Source organism: Opisthocomus hoazin, chromosome 9 (assembly GCF_030867145.1).
Source record: "Opisthocomus hoazin isolate bOpiHoa1 chromosome 9, bOpiHoa1.hap1, whole genome shotgun sequence".
Lineage (NCBI taxonomy): Eukaryota > Metazoa > Chordata > Aves > Opisthocomiformes > Opisthocomidae > Opisthocomus > Opisthocomus hoazin.
Genome location: NC_134422.1, coordinates 3,972,715 through 3,994,401, shown reverse-complemented (window position 1 = coordinate 3,994,401; position 21,687 = coordinate 3,972,715).

Here is a 21,687-nt window from a genome sequence, read left to right as displayed (position 1 = left end):
TCACAAGAACGAAATCCTCTTTCCATCACAGTTTCCTTAATACCATAGAATCCCAACAAGGCTCAGCTCCCAGGAGGAGCAACTGCGACACAGCTCTGCACCCGAGGCTGCATGGGCATTGAGCTTTCTGGTCAGACCGCGGGAGCTGCTGTCTATTCCAACATTTAAAGCAAATACAAAAGTCTCTAGCAAAGGGATTTAGGTCAGTATTTACATATTTGTCCAGTGACATTATGGGTGCTGTCAGCTAATACAACAAATGCATTTGTTGTTTTGATTGTTTATATTTCGGTTGCTTAGGGTTTTAGTTCTGTTTAGATTGTTGATATCTAGCAATACATATACTTGGAATAAGGGCAAAGTCAAGGTCAGTGCACTGGCAGATTCATTTCAGACCTTGCCGTCTGGATGAGGAGTTTCTGGATACTCTTGAGGCAGTTCCTATACTGACAGATGTGCTCAGGAAAGGCTTCTTTCATTACTAGTGAGAGTCGAAGTTCTCATCAAGCAAATATTGCCGGATGGTAACACCAGACAGGACATTTTGTAAGATATGGATCTTGATTTAATGAGCTGAAGGGATGTCTGTAGTATAACTAATGCAAGAATACTAGGCAGCTCTAAGAAAACAGTGAAGTGTTCCTACATATTCTTGTGTGCCAAAACAACAACAAAAATATTTATAAGAGTAATTATTAGTGTACATTACTGCTTATTTTTTTTTCTGTTACATGTTTTCCTCTGCTACAAATTAGACTTGTAGGCCTAGGTGACTTCCTATAAGTACAAGGGTATCTATCTCACTAGGATATCTAAAGCCTTTATAAAGAACAAAAGCATAGCTTATTTTCCCTACTTCACAGTTAAAAAGAGATACAGACAGGGTGACATGACTTGCCAAAAATCAGGTGGAAACTTGACAGGGGTTTAGGTACAGCCGGTTGCCCCCATACCAAGCCAATACTTTAGGCAGTAAATGGTACCATCCACACCTCTCATTTAACTGGTTATCAGCTTTATGCATTCTCTTAGATATAAGAGAGAAATTCTTTACTGTGAGGGTGGTGAGGCCCTGGCCCAGGTTGCCCAGAGAAGCTGCGGCTGCCCCCTCCCCAGCAGGGTTCAAGGCCAGGTTGGATGGGGTTTTGAGCAACCTGGTCTGGTGGAAGGGGCCGCTGCCCAGGGCAGGGGGTTTGGAATGAGATAAACTGTAAGGCCCCTTCCAACCCAAACCATTCTATGATTCTATGATCTTACCATGAAGATGTTTATAAAAGTAGGTGGTACAGTATGTAGGACTCTGGTCTAGCCAAATGCTTTGAGTATCTCTTTATCTTGGCTGCACCACTCATTCATTCTTAGACCAGAGTTCAGCTAACAACAGATCATACACATCTGTGCCAGATACTGAAATCACCCTTTATTTAAAAAAATTGAAAATTAAAAATTTATAGGAACAGTTAAAAATTCGAGACACATAGTGTTTTCCCATTGAATAGACATGCAGGTGTTGATAAACACTTCCTAAGCCATCTTTTCCATACACTCCATCTACAACCATCCAGACTGAGAAATCAACATCTCAAAAACATCATAGTATAAGGGTTACTCAGTCATATCTCATTGCTCTGGCTTCATGCAGTTTCCTATTGGCAATCAGAATTGAGTAAGGACAGCAGGTTTTTTTCTTTGTGGCTTACTAACCATGGACCATGGCTGGTTTTGTTAAGGATAAACATACCTATTTCGAAATCCTATCAAGCAAAGAGTGCAACCACGAAGACTCGAAACCAACTCTTAGATCCATGTCTACTCTGATCAACTCTTAATTTGCATGAAATTATAACACAGTTTTCTCAACTTTTCTATTTTTTATTCTGATTGATCTGTTTTATTTTCTTGATTTGTAATCCCCTTCATTCTTTTTTAATGCTGGTACGCATAAGGATGAAGACTTAAGAGCTTTTTCACGCTGACTCTGAAAGCTCTTTTGCGGTCAGTATGGAAGGAACTTTCTACTTATTGAACCATTTCTCTTTCTGTACTACAGCATATAGAACATTATTCTACCCTGTGTGCATTCTGTTGCACTTCGTCACAGTCTTGGTTGTGACTGTACTTCAACCTCTTCTGAGCTTGGACTGCTTTTTTCCGCTATCTGTAACTTGTTTTTATGTAAGATATTAGTCCACGTGGTCAGTCTTCCACTTATGCCCCTGCAGTCCATAGTTTCAGAGCTTAAGGGTAAACTTCGCATCTTTTCTCAGCTCCCAGACAGCACAGACCACCACATTACATACCCTCCATATGCCCCTGTGTTGTGACCAAGAATTTAGGTTAAAAGGAAATATTTTACATCCTAAGAAACTAAACTTCTATATGACTAAGCAGTTGTCAGTAATCATTAGGAAAACCCACATGGTGGCCTACAAGAGAAGGTACTTGTACTACAAGGTCTGAGACTCCATATCCTCAAGAGGAGGTATGAAGGATGGTTCCATGGAAAAGAACGTAAGAGAAAAGGTACATTTTTACATGTTGACTTTTTAAGAAGGCATTTTCATCCTCCAAATTAACGTTTGCTCCCCCTAACATGCACATAAGCACCACCATGTTTCTTCTACGTACTGATAGTGCAACACTTCCCAAAGCAATGTTCACCACAAGTAATACTGAAGTATCGGGTATTTGGCAATTTCAGTGCTAGAATGAGTATTTCCTGAAGGGTGTCTGAATGAGGCTGGGTTCTGTATGATATTTCATAACAAAGTGAGGCACACACAGAAAGGTAACGTCATCCCCGAAGTCTACTTTATCTGTCATACACAAAATTAACAGTGTGTCTGAGTGCACTGTAACATGCATGTCACATCACATGCCACCTCCTTTTGAAAGCCAGCAAGCATAACAGAAATCCATACTCAGAAATTCAGTCACTTCAAATTCTAACAAACGTATTTCCTAATTTCTGCCCACACCAGTCTTCCTCTGACATAAGACCCCATGTTTTAGAAAAGATAAAAAAAATAAAGAAGAAATAAGAACTTAATGTGAACCTGCCTAAAAACTGACAAATGTTCTAAGATACTGTGTTACAGAGCTGGCATTAACTTTCCATCGTATTTCTGTCGGCATTAACTTATTCTGGTTTATTTATACTCATTTCCTTACACCACCCCTCATGATGGCCCTTTCCTCAGTGTGTCAGTCCTGCAGAAGGCAGCCTGCAGACATCCACACTAGTCTGACATTGGCTGTTTAGGACCTCAAGGCAACCTAGGCATAGTGCAGGCAAATTTACAGACTTACAGCTGAGACACGGGGCTGAGACACAAGTGTTAACCACCGACTGAAAAATTGCTAAGTATCTGACAAAGTTCTCTGCCCAATTTGTATGTTCCTAGGCCATCTCAAAAGAGGATGAAACAAGTTAGATTAGACTTTTCTTTCAAGTTGATGATAACATATTTTACCTTCTAGTTGCCCCAGGCTATGAGAGTGCACCAAATTGGTTTCTGGGGCTCGACTGATGTCTGTTAATTTTTCAAGCCACAGTAACTTAATCAGATAGCCGAACCCGTAGCAATAGTCACTGCCATTATGCTAAATGCCTTATGATAACAATCAAAATACCATTATAGATATTAATGTACCATCTTAGAAGCTATGTTTAGCTAATACAAAAATACTGGAAAATGTGTCGGAGAACTTTCTTCTTTGTCTGTGCCTCAGTGGTGATGGACCCGGTCGGGGATTTGGTTACAACCCAGTGTTACATCTCACCATCGATGGCAATGGTTCCTCTAGGAATCCTAGTATCTAGGATCTTCTTGCTCAGACAAGCGCACAAGACTGAAGCAGGGCACTGACTGATCGCTTATAATTACTGCTCTGAACTGAAGCCTGGAGTCCATGGGAGAACTCTGCTGCACAGTATTTCCCTCTAGCCATGTCCAGATAAGTTAGAAATGTGTTGTGACCTTTTATGTTTATTTTTCCCCCAGAAAAAGCCCACAAATCTTTATTTTTTTCCCTCTCTGATTTAACAGGCATTCTTGAGGTTCACTATTAGACAGGGTTTTCTTTTTTAATTTTACTCTACATTTCACTGTATATTACTGCTTACATATTAAACTAAATATTAAAGTTGCTGTTCATCATTCAGGCTAGTAAAAGTATTCCATTCCTATAAATTGTTTGGGGTTTTTTTTTGTTTTTGTCAAAGCACGTACCACACTTTATAGCTCTGTTCTTCACCTCATCACTTCAAAATACACTCCTTAATAGACTGAGATAAGACAAATAATTTTCTTATTGATATAGTACCTTCTGTGTAGCCACAAGAGGAAGGCAGGTCAGGATCTCTCCTATACACTGTAGCAGAGTGTCAGTGCCAAAAACAACATCGTGGGTACTTAGAATAATATTAGTGTGCACTAATATTGAAGCCCTTCATTTTCTTTAGAAGAGCATAAATTTATTCGGCTCGCAATTTGTTCTGCTCCCAGAGCCCTCAGACCAATGGTGAGGAAGTTAAAGGCTTCTGAACATGAGGAAGAATTTCTTCCCTCTGAGGGTGATGGAGCACTGGAACAGACTGCCCAGGGAGGTTGTGGAGTCTCCTTCTCTGGAGATATTCAAGACCCGCCTGGACAAGGTCCTCTACAGCCTACTGTAGGTGACCCTGCTTCGGCAGGAGGGTTGGACTAGATGACCCACAGAGGTCCCTTCCAACCCCTACCATTCTGTGATTCTGTGATTCTGTGATTCTGGGAGTGGGAGACTGGAGTGGATTCTGCAAACCATCCTAGACAGGTCCTGGTCTAACTGTCAGCTGACGAGCTTTCAAGTGGGCGGTGGGTACCACTGAGCCCTCCTGGAAATGCCATGAAAGTCTAGTGCAGCTGTAAGAACAATTTACAGAGCGAGCATCCCACAGTTATTTTGTTGACACACTGCATAATACTGAGATGCTGAACCCTAGGTAGGTCTATAACCAAAGCAATATTTGCTTCAAGACGTTTCAGTTAATACCTGTGAAAGGATTAGCACTGTACACAACCCATTAGTGGCAACAATGATTATCTACTATATGACAGGAGGTGTGACAAAAAACTAAAGCGCAAAATTAAGCTCTTTCCTAGCTTAAGAAGATTTCTGGTTTAGGTGTCTATACAAAGAGAGAGGATAGACTCTGTTTCACCTTATAAAACAAACATTAAGGATCAGTAAGATGTGGTGCAAGACAGGGCCAGGGCCTGGGTGGCCAGGCAAGATGTGAAATAAAAGCTACTTTATAATAGACTTACAGTAAACAAATAACGTGAATTATTTGGAGCTGATGAAAAGACTGCAAAGTAGATATCCCTGAATGCTATTAAATATCACAGTCACTGGATCTTTTGGCCAACTTACTAAAAGGTTGCACAGTGCTTTCAACGTAAAATCAGCCTCTCTGGTGGACAGTAGTGATGTCAACACTTTTTATTTCTACCTTGCAGATGCAGACTGTAGCACACAGCAGATAAACTGGGTCATGTTTGCTTTTTCACAGGTGACAGGGTAGAAAGCAAGAACCTTACCTTTTCCTCATCCACAGCACCCAGCCACGTGCTCTTAGGCTGGAGTAGGAGTGGGTCTATCCTCCCTTGACATTTGCTTTAAAAGAGATAATACAAGTCATCTCCAATAAATTCTGGACCAAGTGTGATTCTCAGTAACGTTACTGCTATGCTGGGCTGCAGATGGGAAACAAACACAGCAAAGACTTCTCCCAGGCTATCTTCCCAACAGCACTGGAGGCTTTCCTGCTCTGAATCTGCTGTGCTGGAGCTCCTTTACCATTGGATATCCCTTGCCAATATATTAATTTTTAGGAGGAAAATCTAGTCCAGAATTAAAGCTGTGTGAATCTGAAGCAGTACTCCATCTAAACTAGCAGATGAAGACAAGCTTTAATTCATCCACTGACACCATGATTGGTTCCTACACGACTATGTTGCCATTGAAAGGGCAATAAGAGCTGTTTACATTTAATAAATCTATCTAAATAAAATCTAAATAAAAAATAATCTAAATCTAACTAAATAAAAATTTAGATAAATGTTATAATGTTTTATGAAACTATATTTCTACATAGGTGGTCAAGTCTTTGTGAATTCCCCTGGTGAACGCCCATAATTCCATGACACAGTGGTCACAGATGTTAGCATGACTTAAAGCTTGAAATTTGTGAGCTTTGTGCAACTGCACTGTTGTTGTGTGCTCTTGTGGTGTTTGGGCTAAACAAGCCACAATGCCAAGGCTTGAATCTCTGTTTCTGACAAAGAAGACTTCACTTGGATAAAACCATGAATTGAGTTCTTAAGTATAATAAATTATTTATATCTCCAAAATACGTCACTATGTCACTGGTAATATGGCAAGTATTACACACGTATAAACTTTGTTATTCAAACAGTTTCTGGCTGTAAATATACAAGACAAAGTTGTCTCTTTCTCCAGCTAATCCAAGTTTGCATCTTGAGGTTTGAACAGAGCACTTAAAATTCATACAACTACAGACACCTTCATCAGATCAGTCTATGGTTTTCCCCAACCTAACTGCACGAATACTGCTGGTTTTTGTCTCACATCATCCTAAATGTTAAGTTCCCTCATTTATGTGCAACCCTTTCTCATGGCTTCCATGTATCATTGCCTGAAGGTAGGTTAAAATTTAGTGCTCTTTAGCAATAATACTGGTACTGTAAACCTTCATCAGACCTTTAAAAAAGCTGCCCGAGACCAGACATAATTCCCTACTACATCCTCTTGGCTTTCTGGCAACCATTAATGGGAATGAGCTGCCCTGCCTCCCAAGCTACCACACCCAGCAACCCACACCATCAGGAAAGGGCAAACCAACACCAGGCAAAAACCAAGGTTTGAAGAGCAACATGTGGTTTGCTTTTTTACCTGTTAGAAAACCATATCCGCTGTGCAGTCAGGTTTTAGCCTTCAGAGTAACCATTCAAGAACGGTTTTACTGATGATAAAAGTAGTGTCTATCATGCTCTTCAAAAGGTGAACTATTTAATAAGCAGCAGAATCCCTGTGCTAAAGAGATTACACTCCGAAACGCTGAATGTAGTAAAAAGCTGCGTTAAATTTAGCAGGTGCTCGGTGTGCATCTATTAAGTGATTATTCCCTGTGCTGCTGCTTCCCTCCCCTCTACTTTCAAAACCTCGAGCTTTCTTCTGCCATGACTCTTCCTATGCCTTTGAGCTCCCTCTCCACGGAAGAAATTCACCACTGTTCCACCAAAGACCCATATATCAGGTAATTGCTGTTAAGAGATAATTCGAAAGCTGAAGTTGTGCTTTTCCTGACTCTCCGCACAAGAATGAATTTCACTCCCTGTGCATGTGCATGTTCAAAGGCTCTACAATGTTTTTGACTCATAAATTGTCTTTTTGTTCTGATGGCTATTTACTGCGTGTGAGGCAAAACACTTGAGTCATGGCATTCTTGTGCTGATTGGAGAGGGAAGGAAGCACTTCTAAGGAATTACAATGTTTTCTAAATAATCCTAAATAGATATTAAGAAAAATATGCTACAGAAAGTGACTGAACCTACTTCAACTTCTGATGGATTTTTTTTAGTCATTCATGCACATTTATAAAAAAATTAGCTTAACTTTGCCTCAAATTAAAAATTTAACTTGTTTTCTATCCTCCAGTACATATTATGTATGTATATAATGTATAGTTGCAGTTACATAAATGCACTGTGTAGAAAAGCTCCCTCAGACTCAACTATCTTTCCAGAGTCAAAATATAATTGTATATGGTTTATTAATTCAGATAGCCAATCTTTTTTATTAAGGAGTAGTGTTTATTTAGTATTCATGTATGTATGTATATTATTTCTATAATGATCACTTAGTACAGTTTCAGTTTTTGTTATTCTTTGTTAAACATAGTGCCCAAGCAATTATCCCACGTGGGATTTATAAATCCAGGGTTGCAGGTTTACCTGCAGCAGCACACTTCTTTGCTAATGATGAAAGCTGGGGGGTAAAAACAACAAACTAACAAGATCATAAAATTTAATCATAATAACCGTTTTTTTATCGTGATAGTTTATATGAAGGAAGGTATTTTCTGTCTGTCACGAGACACCTCACCTGTAAAAGACTGAGATGTCTGATTTGCTGCCCCTTCCATCACCTGAAGCAACTCCCTATATACCAAATTTTCTCTTTTTTTAAAACATCCTGAAAAGCAGAATCTAAAAATCCTGTGTGTTCTTTAGAATTGCTACAGGGGTTAAATTGTTAATGCTTTACTTTCACTCTAGTTTTTTATCAAACTTTCTTTTTTCTCTCCCTGGGGATAAACAAATGGACAGCTTTCCTCTCTAGTATTCCTCCTTCCATTACCATCACAGCAGAATGCATCTGAGACTATAATAATTCAGTGATGAAATACAAAATGTCGCAATGCCATCTCTCTTAAAGTGAACTGAGATTTTGTTATGCCATTTTAGGTGCACTAATAGCTCCTAAAGTCCCATGGAGTATCTTAATGTGAATTTAATGAGCTGATAGCATATAAATGACAGTACTGTGAGGGTGAAGGTGACATAACCTTTTTCCTTCTATTTGATGTTTGTCTTTGAAAAAATACAGACCTTTTCAAAACGTACTGCATTATTACGAAGTGCTGCATCATTCAGCACGGAGGCTACTATTGTTTTATCACTTTAAAGCCCTTTTTTGCTCTCCTCATGGCACAAGAAACAAAAGCACTCTTTAGTTCACCATTACGGTAATTAAAAATCTAAACACTTTACATTGCAGCACAGTGCGAATACGTGGCACTTGGCACTTCGGTGCCCGTGATCATGTTGTGGTGTGCACATCCAGTGACAACCCATCATTTTTATCATGCGTTCATGCCAGTGTGGTAACATGGAACCAGTAAAATCATGTATGAATCACATGGAAATCATCCATCTTTATTTCCTGGGTGTCATCTTTTTTTCTCCGATCAAGGATAACACTATGAGGTCTCCTCATCATTGCTGACTCCCAAACTCCGTGTGTCATTACCAGAGCATTGTCATTTATAACAAGTTGCCTCCCCTCGCTCAATGGTGTCACACCCCATTGTGCGCCCAAATCCCAATCACCTTCCACGCAGTAATGAGCTGTGATCCCATCAGCGCTGGCTTGGATCAGTACTGACACCAGTGTGCACAGGGGAGGAAGGGACTGATGATAAAAGATAAATATATTGGTAATCAGATAGCAGCAGATGTATAGAAAACATAACTGGCAGATTAAGGAGGTAACTGAATATATGAGGTTATTAAAGTTTACTGGAGTGTAGCAATGTAGCTTTTCCACTATAGTTTGAAGTATTCTCCCTAATGTCTTTAATTCAAACTTAAGAAATGACATCTCTGGTTTTTTTTACCCCTGACCTAAACTCTTAGAGACATGGCAGCCAATGTTTTGATCACTTCCATGCTAAATATTTTGCAACTTGAAAAGAAAAATGACGAACTTTCACTTTTCTTTCACCAGATATTATAAACATACTGCTCCTAATCAATGTGTAGATCCCAGAAATTATTTACTATTTGAAAACTTAACTATCAGTGGGATTTATTTCTTCTAATTTTATGCTCATTTCCTCAATTTAGGTCAATCAAGGATTTTTGGGGTGGTGTTTGTTTGTTAACTTTAAAACATGTGTAAGAGTTTATGAGTTAGTTCTGAAGACAGCACATTTTCTATATTTTCTGACAGTCCTGACGCTGTTACATGCAGTACATAAGACTAACTGAATTAAATTTTTAAAAGTTCTTTCCTCCACCAGTAGAAATGACAATGTTTGCTCTTCTGAGAAAGCTGTACCTTGGGCTGCGTTTGACAAAGGAAAAATAAATAAATAAAAAATAAGCAGCTTACGTGTTTCAAAAAGTTGGAATTTTGGCAATGTATGAAATTTGTTTAGAAAAACCTTTTCGTTGCCAGGTGACAAGGCAAAACATATCACATATGCTTAACAACCAGCTTGTACATATTTTGTCTTTCCAAGGTTTCTAGGGCTGGCCAGGCACAATGATGCATTACAGCTGAAGGAGCTTCCAGCGGGGACAAATGTTTGTCTCTTTCCAGAAGAACTTTCCTAATCCTTAAGAAAAACAACTCAATATTTCTCATTGTTTAATGACTGAGCAAGGATTAATTCTGTTCAAAATTCATCGCATTACGAGTCATAACATATATATTGTGTTTGTTGAAGATGCATACTACCGGTTTTCTGGCACATCGCATTTGTTAGCATTTCATGGCATAGTACAAGCAGTAGTTCTGTTAATACATACAAATTTCTTACAATAGTCAGACATCCTATCCCTGTTCTACTGTCAGCCAACAATGCAAGCAGCGTAAAAACATATGGATGACTAAGGATCAATGATAGTAATGTGTTAAAACTTATATCTTACTACTTACAAAAGTTGCTGTTGCCATAGTCTGAGCACTTTAGGAACTCTGATGTTTCCATGTCATCCCACTGATGAACACTGTCATTTCAGAGGAACTGAATAATTAGTCAAGGTCGTAGAGGAAGTCGGAGACAGAGCAGAAAAAAAATAACAACCACCCTGCACTCAGTTTTCCTTGAAATTGGCCATCATTGCCAGAGGCCCATCCTTCTCATCTCAAAACTCAGCTTTTGCTGTGAACATCTACACATATCCCACAGCTTGTAGTTATATTTAATGGACTTCACACATGTGAAAATAATTGTGGGGATAATTCTGAAACTATTACCTTTTCTTGGAATCCCTGTCAACAACAATTGTAATAAATCATGACGCTGCTTGTGTTATAATGATCATTAGTAACCAAAAGCATCTATATACTCAGCCTGTTTGTTCATTTAGTCAGAAGATTAAAAGGCAAAGTAGAGTTAGGTGTCCAAGCTCCCATGTGCCTAACATACCCTATGGACACAGAGGACCTGCCTAATCTCTTCAACCAACCACCCTGTTCTAGCTGCAGTTATAAATTGTGCCATTACGCAATCTTTAATCCCAATCTCTTAGAAAAAGCCTCTCATGTTCATGCCTACATACTTCAAGTATTCCAAGATTTTTGTTTCTCTTTTTTTTTCATTCCAATTTTTAGTGTCCCTCAAAGGAAAATTCAGCATGACTCATGTGATTAAAATGTTTTTGCACTAATTACACTTGTCGGTAGAAAGCAATAAATCAGTTTTCAAATAGCATCACTGATTCATTTAGAACAATGAGCAGTCATTTCATTATTTCTCTGTGGCATGGAGGGGGCTGCCCTTACATCCTCTGTGCATCCAGCTGAGCATCGGCTTTTGTACAGGTTGGGTTTGGTACCAGAAATCTTTCTTCTCTCTACACCAATCTTTACAAATCTGCCACTCCTTTCCTCCAACCTACTGCATCTATTCCCACCATGGGGAAAAAAGCAAAGACAGAAAACTCAATGCTGAAAAACTTTTCTTTTGTCTCTATTGAAGAGTACAACTTCTTGAATTAGATATACTGTAGGAACACTTGTGCCTGCAAATTCCAGTTTACTCTCCCTGCCAGTAAACCATGCATGCCAGCAAACCAATTTCCTAGATTTGTCATCAAAAGACAACAACAAAGGGCTATAATGATGGTCAAATCAAATTTATTTAAAAGGGAAAAAGAAACCATAAGCAAAACCTTTCTGCATTACTGTCCAGATGTGCTATGCCTCTACCTGCAGCCATTAATATTCAATAGCCTTCTAACACCTCAAAAATTTACAGGTTTTTTGTTTGGTTGTTTTTTTTTTTTTACTTCCTTTGCTTTTTCATTGTAGATTATACCCCTTTGCAGTACAAGGCATCCATTTACACAGTATAAAGTTACACTGTGAGATATGATCCCAGATGAGGTACTGCCTCAAACAGAAAATGAAAAATATTCCATGCATTTTAAACATGAATCAAAGATCATAAGTTACACAAGTGCATAATACATTTCTGCTATTCTCTGGCAGGAAAGAAAAACAAATCTGGCAGCTATAGCAATTGTATAATGGTAATTGTTGAGAGAAATAATTATACAAAAACCTGTTCAAATTATATACGGGATGGAATGACTCAAAGCAAGAAGGATTTAAAGTGACATCTTACACTTCAGCAAACCTCACTGAGTGTACGACACTGGGCAGCAAAAAATCAGACAAACAAATGTATCTCCCGAAATGTTTCTACCCTCTGAAGTCTGTAAAATTGGACTAAAAGCAACTATTTTCGTGTCGTGCCTGGGGCCCTGCTGCTGGTTCATCGAGGAGGCTCCCAGCCACCCGAGGCTCTCTGCAGCATCAGGGCACAAGCACTCCTACACACAGGAAAGGAGGAAGCCCCAACACAATCTCATTGTAAACAGACTGTAATCACTTATTTATATTCCTTCAATGATATGAATCCTCCCTCAGCTGCAGGTAGGTTTAGAAAATTAAAACACCATATTAGAGGTGCGAAATGGAGTGAGATGCTACGACAGAGCCAGGTACCTTCACAGCACTGAGGGTAAGCCATCTCCAAGATCATTTCAGTCCATATCCAAAGCTAAAACTTCTCATTCAAGAGGTTTTCATCTGCATTTCTGATTGCTGTGACTGCCTGTGGACCTGATACCTACATCACTCTGGATGAAACCCATAGTCACTAAAATTATCATCCTTGAGAAATCAAGGAAGACTCACCACGTCTTCACTTTTTTGCTGAATCTGCTTCTGGTTTTCCTACATCAAATGCAAGCTTCTTATTCTTCCTTCTGGCCCCGATCTTGCTTCTCAAGCACCTCTCCCCAATTTAAAAAATTCTGCTTCTGTCATGCGCCCTCCCTCTTTCCACACTGTTTGTAAACCTCTGTCCTCACTTCCAACACCTGGACATCTTGGCCAAAGCCCTTTTCAAGGCAGCAGGGTTTTTAATTGTGTGTACATGAAAAAATGCAAAGATCTTTAATTTATCTCTATTAGCTACAAACATTTCCCCAATCATTCCTTCTTACATGTCACATTATCTTAAATCTGTTATTTTGCTTCATATGTGAAATTGGTGTGACACAGCTGAGGACAAGCATCACAGGCTTTTACATGTACTGTAAATACACATTTGATTGCTGCAAGTTGAAATAATAAATGTTACAAAATAAAAATGATATTTATTTCCGAGGACAAAAATTTAGAAACAAGAAAAAGAGAATAAAATAGTAAAATATTATGCCAGCTTATCTGAAATATTTCCTTCTTTGCACAAACCACTCATCCAGGCAAAGCATCACATGCACTGTTCTGTATTAATAATGACTTTTCGAAGTTTGTATTCCAAGAGCTTTGGAAAATCAGCTTTATCTTCCAGTGCTCACCAGTCCATCAAAGCTTTCCGTGTACAAAACACAGAGCTTCAAGAAAGATTTTAGACAACCTGAGTTTTTCATGAAATACCTAAAGCATCGCTTTTCAGAGATGTCAGCAAATAGCAGACTATTATATGTTGCTGAGTCTGTCTATATTATAAAAAAGCCAGATTCCCAACATCAGTCAAGGTCCTACCATTGGATCCTCATCTGCATCTGTACTAACTTTATCCCAAAGAGAGGAAAAATGGCAAGGCAAAAACATATAACTCTATTGTCTTAGAGTTGCACAATACAAAATGCAGTGTCTGGTCTTTCAACAACTAATGCCACAATTAAATCAGAATGCTGAGCACCTTGCATCAGCTTACTTTCTGGTGAGTTTACTACTGAAAAGCTGATGTCACATTACTGTTTCCTTCTTCACTTTGCAGTCATCAAATATAAAATCTATTTACTGGGTGTTTTGCTTTCATTTTTGAGGGACACAAACTGGAAACTGTGCTCAAGGGCTCAGGAAATATTGCAGAGAAAGGATTAGTCCATCAGCTCTGATCCAGCAGATGATCTCTTGTCAGAAGTTATTACTTTTCTTTGGCCTCATCTTCACGGACCATTTCATTGTATGATTTGAATTTTAAATCTGGTATCATGTTCACAGTTGTGAACACTGTACAAACTTTCTCAAAAGACAGAAGAAGACTATTCTGCTGACTGGTAAGTTATAGACAGTGCAACTTATTAAACTTGTCATATCGAAAAAGTTGCTTTTTCTGAAAAGAAAAAATGTTAATATTATTTAACAAGGTTCACAAAGGCTTGTGGTTCTAAAGTCCAGCCCAGCTCAGAAAACATGAAAGATTTTTTTTGTGCAGAGGGAAGAGTAGCAAATAATTCATAGCATTTACAGTTAGTAGTATCATTTCTTTCAGTATTCAGATATTGTATTTATTTCTTCAATGCACATAAATCGGCTCACTGTGTTCTTTCTAATGAAATTAGCTTCCACTATACAGTCCTTCAGAGTTACAGTAATCCAGGAAACAAATATGGTGCCATGAAACCAAAAGCCCACTATGGACTCAGACAGATAGTTGCCCAAAATTTAAATTAGGATGATACTTGAAGGAAAATGATAAAGTATATGTTTTCAACTTTAGGCATTATATGTCACTCAGTGTTGTTTTCTTTAATGGTTTTACCCTCTAAGTACTTCTATGAGATAGGGAGGTGCTATTATCTCTAATTTATGGATACAGACCTGAAAAACAGAGTGTAGTTAATTTGCTCAAGGTGATATGTGGAGCCTGTGATGACCTTGGGAACAGATATCCCACATCTTACTCAAGTATCCTACACCTGAGACTAGCTGTCCTTGTTGCAAATGAGTCTCCCCGGGAAACACTGTAGGGGATCCTTTTTAAAACATTTGTATTCTCATAGAAGAAAATACGAATCAAACCCTTGCATGCAGGGGAGGGCAAGGTGGGAGGAAAGCTGCCCCTTGGAAGACCCCAGAGGAGATATCTTGAGGTTTCTAGGAGCAGGAATAAGATACTGAACTCTATATAAATGTCTAAATCTTGCCATAAAGAAGGTTAGATAAGATCCAGACATGTTAGGTTCTCACTACTTCAGCCACTCTTTTGCCTGCCATGCACCCATGGCTGTATAAGGAGGACCATGACCTAGAGACGAGTATCCACGTGGGATATCCACAGCACCAGCCAAGGAAGCACTTCAGTTTCCATTTCCCACTTGTTTCCTCAAGACACGAGGTTAGAAGGTTGGATTTGAATGCTGCAGCCCCCATTAAGCACTCTGGGAGGAAGGTCCACCATTAAATCGCTGCAGCGTGGCTTTTCCTGTATCGACTTTTTGCTGATTCACAGAGTGCGAGTGCCCATCACTTTCCCTCTTCGCACAGCCTCTTCCCAGCCGTGCTCTGCTTCAGCCAGGTTGCCAGTTATTTCGGCTAATAGTTTAACAATTCTCACCCTGCTTCCCTTCTCATGTCTTTCTCTCACTGCACAACACAAACATCATTCCTGCACACTTTATTTCTCTTTTTTTTTATTACTACTTTCATCAACCCTAAGACCAAAACCAACAGAAAAGTCTTACTGTGGGATAATAAAAAAAATCCACTAAAAATGCAATACAAAGCTTGAGCAGGAAAGGATAGGCAAAAAAAGAAAAAGGAAAACAAGGTGGGTAGGTGACATGAAGGCCATCACATAGGATGATACTGTCAGAGATAGATTAAGAACAAAACTGTATCCCAGCCACTGGATGATCCAGCTCCCTCTATCTACAAATGCTGTCTGTCTTTCTAGATATAATCCCTTGGTGACAGCATCTCATCTGCCTATAAGGTGTCACAAAGGGAACTGGAGCAGTGGAGATCCTTGCTAGGAGTCATGTGAATGAGATCAAGCAACACAGGATGCCACGACAGAGTCAGGAGAAACTGAAACGAGCAGCAACCTCCACAAAATCCAGAGGACAGAATCTTGATTTCCCCCCTCCAACCCCGCCTTTGGAATTTCACTGAGTTTTTTGGAAGCCGGTACTGACACTGCAGATCTGAGTAGGTGTAAAGAAGGGAATCAAAGAGAGTTCAGTAAAAGACTGAGCATTGTAGTAGCAGCAGTTTGGGGGTTATTCACTTGTATTTTGTACAACACATACTGTGGACACATATTTTGCTTTCCAATGCACTGAAGCTGAATGCAATTTTTATTGACAACTGCATTATAAAAGCTGCCACAACTCAGCCTGACAGACAGCTTTTGCACGGTGGGAAGATGTGGCAAATGGTTTAGATTTTTACCTTACAGGAAACTGCTGAGGTTTCCAGGACTGGAAGACAAGGCAACTATTTTTATTTCACTTTTATTGGAAAAGGTGAGTTACATATTTGGGAAGAGGAAGCTCGCACTCCAAGAATTTGTGTCATTAATTTCTATATCCCAAACCAAGAATTCTTTACACCACGGGTTACAAGGTCACTAACAGCTGTTAGCAATGTTTCTATTCCCATCGCCTGCGTTAGGGTTAACACCTCATGCAAAGCACAATCAACTTTTAAGGCACAATATAAAACTTTAAGAGCGCTCATAATTAGTGCCAACAGTGGTGGTTTCTGTGATGTCTATGAGGGCCTTCATTAGGGACTATAAATTCCATTTCACTTGGGTCAACCATCTATCAGGTGATAACTACTGTTGCCTGCTACCCACCTGGACTGGCTGCAGCACAAAACTGCAATTGTCAGTGAATGCTGCTTATTCTTGCAACATATCACAATAGACATGTTCGTTGGGATATTTGGCAGCGGGTTTTGGCTTACTATCAGGGCTCGGACTCTGCACAAACTCTGTTGGGCATATTTTATTATCTTGTTGTGAAATGTATTTCGAGCTAGGCTGCTTGGATAAACTTCGGGGAAAAAAAAAAAAAAAAAAAAAAGACAGACACGAGCACAGCAGTGACTGGGACTTACAACTCCTGCTTCCGAGCACCTTTACCGCACAAAAACTGTTTATTAGCACAAGTTTTCCTTTTGTATGTTGTGTTTACTTGTTTCCCAGCAGGGTCTGCTGATGTTAATGGACTCACAGCAGTACATTCTACTTCTGTTATTACAGGTCTAATTCAGTCATTAACATTTCATTAATGGACTGGCCTCCTAGCTGTTTACATGACTGTCTAGATATTGATGAGCTTTCTGGTATAGAAGACTGGTATTTAAGGCAGACTCTTGAAGGTTTAATAAAAAGCTGGTGAATCTTCATAGCGTTCTGTCATTTATTTCAGAAGATGAAAGATAAATCCTTAAACAAATTTGCATTGCAAAAGTTGTTCAGCACCTTAACAGAAAACAAATTCCATGCAAAAATCCTAAGGAGAGGAAAAAAGATTCCACAGTTACATCACCTGGATACAAGAGTCTGCTCTTTCTGCCTTAAAACCAGTACAGCTCAGCACTGCCAAGTCCACTGTGCTCTACCTCAGAAGGAATTGCACTGCGGTGGGACACAAATTGATTCCTTTTTCCACCTCACAAGGGTGTTCTGCAGCTTCCACCAGCGCACATTTTCAGACTCCGAACTGGAGTTTGTAATCCTTCCCACAGCCTTCTCCAGTGGGAGCAGCCTTGCTGGTACCTCTGGAATTAGTCAAACTAAAAGGCTGCTCAGCATAGCAAAGCAGTAGTTTTGGGGACCTTTGATATTATCGGCAAAAAAGATGATTTATCATGACGTCTAGACTTCAGTAATTTTCTAGCTTTATCAACAGTGTAGTGGAATCTAGTTACAAAACAATTTAAGTAATATCTGTACCCCAGTGGAAGGTAAGCGTCCTCACGAAATTGCTCGATGGAGTTACGAGGAGCTTCCTTTTACTGCATGTCTGCTTTCTCCCTATTCAAAGGAATGTGTGTTTTCAGGCACCACAGAGAACTGAAATATACTGCATCATATCATATGAGTGTCTAATGCAGGTACTTTGTGAAAATTACAAATTTGATATCATAATTATGCTTGCAGTATAAAATTATTAAGCGCTGTTGTATTGCACAGTAAATGGAACTTATATTGATGTAATAAAATGTATTTCAATTCCATTACAATAACTTTATAATATTTTTTAATGGTACCTACAGTTAAAAATAAGATACAACCAGGAAAAACATGGTTGATGGGTACCCTATGCTACAATATTAGGTCACAATAGATATAATCTCTGAGCTTCCTTACGTGCTTTTTTACATTTATGAACACCTACAACTTGTATTTATTTTCACTAGAGAATAAGATGTTAAAAAGTAGAGGTAGGATTAGAGGTTAGAAAACAAGATCCCTAGAATAAGTTCCCTCAGAAATTCAGCATTATACATGCCTTTGACTTCTGCTTTATAACTAGAGCTATAAATATTATCGATCTTAAATTCATATCTTTAAGGATCTTACTAGCTCAGTCAGAACTATGTTGGGATGACACGAAAATAGATCTTTTAAGAAACCTGAAGCTTATTACCTTGATAAACGTAGGCATCTTTGAGAAATCAGAGGGTGGGTGGTGCAAAGAGAAAGGAGGGACACTGTTTTGATACAAAGATGTTCAAGTGTTTTTCTCCTCAGTAGAACTGTCACAACCCAGAATGTATGAACTACTGATTTAACAGAGGAAAAAAAAAAAAGAAAAAAAAAGAAAAAAGAAGAATTATGAGAAAGGATGCCAAATCCTCATCTAAACATTTTCATCTAGGTTTCTTCTGTCTGTCATGGTAAATGAAATGAAGAAACAAACCACAACTACAGGGGGAAAAAAAAAAGCAGTCAGCTAAAATGTCATGACTTGCTTCTCTGCAGGTGTCAACTTGACTTCACTGAAATGGCATACAACTTTGATTTCTCTCATCAGGAAGAAATGTTTATTCCCTCTCCCAGACCTAGCAGATAAGAACGCACTGTGTGCAACATCGCCGATTTTGATATTGTGGATTTCTGTGTATAACTATTCTTGAGACACATTCTAAAAATATTTTGTGTGCTTTGCCTTGAATTGTTGTCATGAATTATTAAACTGAGCTGTTACTTTTTCATTAAACTGGCAGTCTTAATAATTTAAACGCCAGTCTTTAAGAGACTTACTGTATATTGATGATCTTCATAGGAAGAAACAGAAGCTCCCAATTATTTTATATCTGTCTTGATTTTTATTTTTAATGCATTGCATGACATACTATGCATTACTATATACCTATATTATTTTAGCATGCCAGATGACATTTCACTACATTCTACTTGTCATTGAGAATTTAGCTGGTTTTTCTTCCTGCAGTCAGTATTTCCACTTTAGGAAACCCATACTTTCTGAATGTCCAAGTGTTCCTCATGGGTAAAGGTTCAATTTACGCTAGGAAATGAGGTAGGAAATAACCTTCAAAGTTGTTATATGTGTGTGTGGCACTTTATAGTGGACCACTGGTCCATTTGGATGGCAGCCTTCTTGCACCTGAGCAATCCAATGCTCAAAAGGAAAACCAAAAGCCGAGATGTGTGAAAGTCCAGAAGTCATAGCCTGACTTCAACAAAACCCTCGACTTTGTTCTCATTTAATCTGAATGAAAAAATATACTTGCTCTGTGGTGACAATGGCTGAAAATAAAGGGGTTTTGAAAACTTGTTAGCAAATTATATTAATCATCAAAAGTTTAAGAGTGATTAACTTGTGTTAGGTCTTAGATGGGAGTGACTGAGGACCTTTTCACTGCCTTCAGGCATGTGCCTCAACGACTGATGTTGATATAATGGTCAGCAACGTTGGAAGAAATACCTCTACCATCTCATTATGGTTTTTGATTTAACATCTACATCTTTTATAATCCCCTGAACACCAGAAAGTAGTTACAGAATCTTTAATAAAAAAAAAATATATATTCAACTGCTATTATAACTTTTTTAGAAGGAGAAGATTCTGGGATTTTCCCCCCTTCAAGAGCTGTACAATTCACACTCTCATGTAACCCCTTAGTAAACTTCAATTTTTGAAAGCACTTTTGTAAAATTCTCTGTGAATAGACTATATGGATTTCATGATCTTCAACTAATTTATATAAATGTTGTGATCACAAGCCCTGTGAGTTTGTACCCATCCACACAGAGCCAATCCTACAGTACTCTTAAATGCATCTGGCACTTTTTTACAATGAGGATGATATTAACTTTTTGTATTACCTGGGGAAAGTCACTTATACCCTTTACACCTTTTCTTAAGTTTGAAAGGGGAATGAGAGAAGGTTCCATCTGTGTAAACAACAGTACTTCTTTAGGTGGAATATATTAAAGTGAAAAGGACAAAATTGATTTTAAAAATTCAAGTCCTTTTAATACCAACAATGAAAACAGCTTCAAAGTTAGAAGCTAACACAAAAACTTCAGTAATTATTCATCCAAATTCAAAATAGAGCAGATCTAGCAATGACAAAGCCATAAGGTAATACGCACCATCTCCTAACCATGAAACTCATCCTTAGCTATCAAAATGACAGCATTCACCACTGGGTTTTAATGACCATTTTTAGCATATTTTGGTACGAAAACCAGTACATTTGACACACAACATCATCCTCACACAAATAGTATTAAATGACCCTTAGAAAATATTGCTTTAGAATTTCCCTTCCTTTGGCTTCACCTCTAGAGGAAATACAAACTTGTTTGAAATCTAATGTTTTTCCAATCAGTTAAGGATTCTGTCTATTCCTCATCCACAAAATGATGACCACCAGCAATTAGCTTACAAGACTACAAGAAGCATAAGTAGATGTTCAGATTTCAGGAATTTTTATATCAGCTGAATAAAACCGAAAAAAACCCAACAATTTTACCATTGAAAGTTCAGAGAAAAATTCAGTTGATAGGGTTTTTCTTTTACTGATTTAAAACATTCAAAAACAAATTCACAGATTTTTTTTTTTTAAGAATTAACTTTCCTGCCAAACAAAATAGTCTGTGAATTGCAGAATAAGAAGAGTCTAAAAAATTGAAATGCTTTAAATACATAAGAATAATATATTGAGTCTAATGAGGAAAACAATATATTAATCATAGAATAGAATAATAGAATAGTTTGGGTTGAAAGGGATCTTTAAAGGTCATCTAGTCGAACCCCTTGCAATGACTGGGAACATCTTCAACTGGATCAGGTTGCTCAGAGCCCTGTTCAACCGGACCTTGAATGTTTCTGGGAATGGGCCATTGACCACCTCTCTGGATAACCTGTTTCACCACCCTCACTGTAAAAAATTTCTTCCTTATGTCCAGTCTAAATCTACCCTCCCTTAGTTTAAAACCATTAAGCCTTGTCCTGTCGCAACAGTCCCTGCTAAAGAGTCTGTCCCCATGTTGCTTGCAGGCCCGTTCAGTCACTGGCAGCTGGTCTCCTTGCAGCCTTCTCTTCCCCAGGCTGAGCAGCCCCAGCTCTCCCAGCCTTTCCTCCCAGCAGAGGGGTTCCAGCCCTCGGATCATTGCTGGGGCCTTCTCTGGCCCCGCTCTCACAGCTCCAGCTCTGTCCTGTGCTGAGGGCTTCAGAGCTGGACGCAGGACTCCTGGGGAGTCTCAGCAGAGCGGGGCAGAGGGGCAGAATCCCCTCCCTCACCCTGTGCCCACGCTGCTGGGGATGCAGCCCAGGGCACAGTTGGCCTTCGAGGCTGCCAGTGCACATCACTGGGTCATGCCCA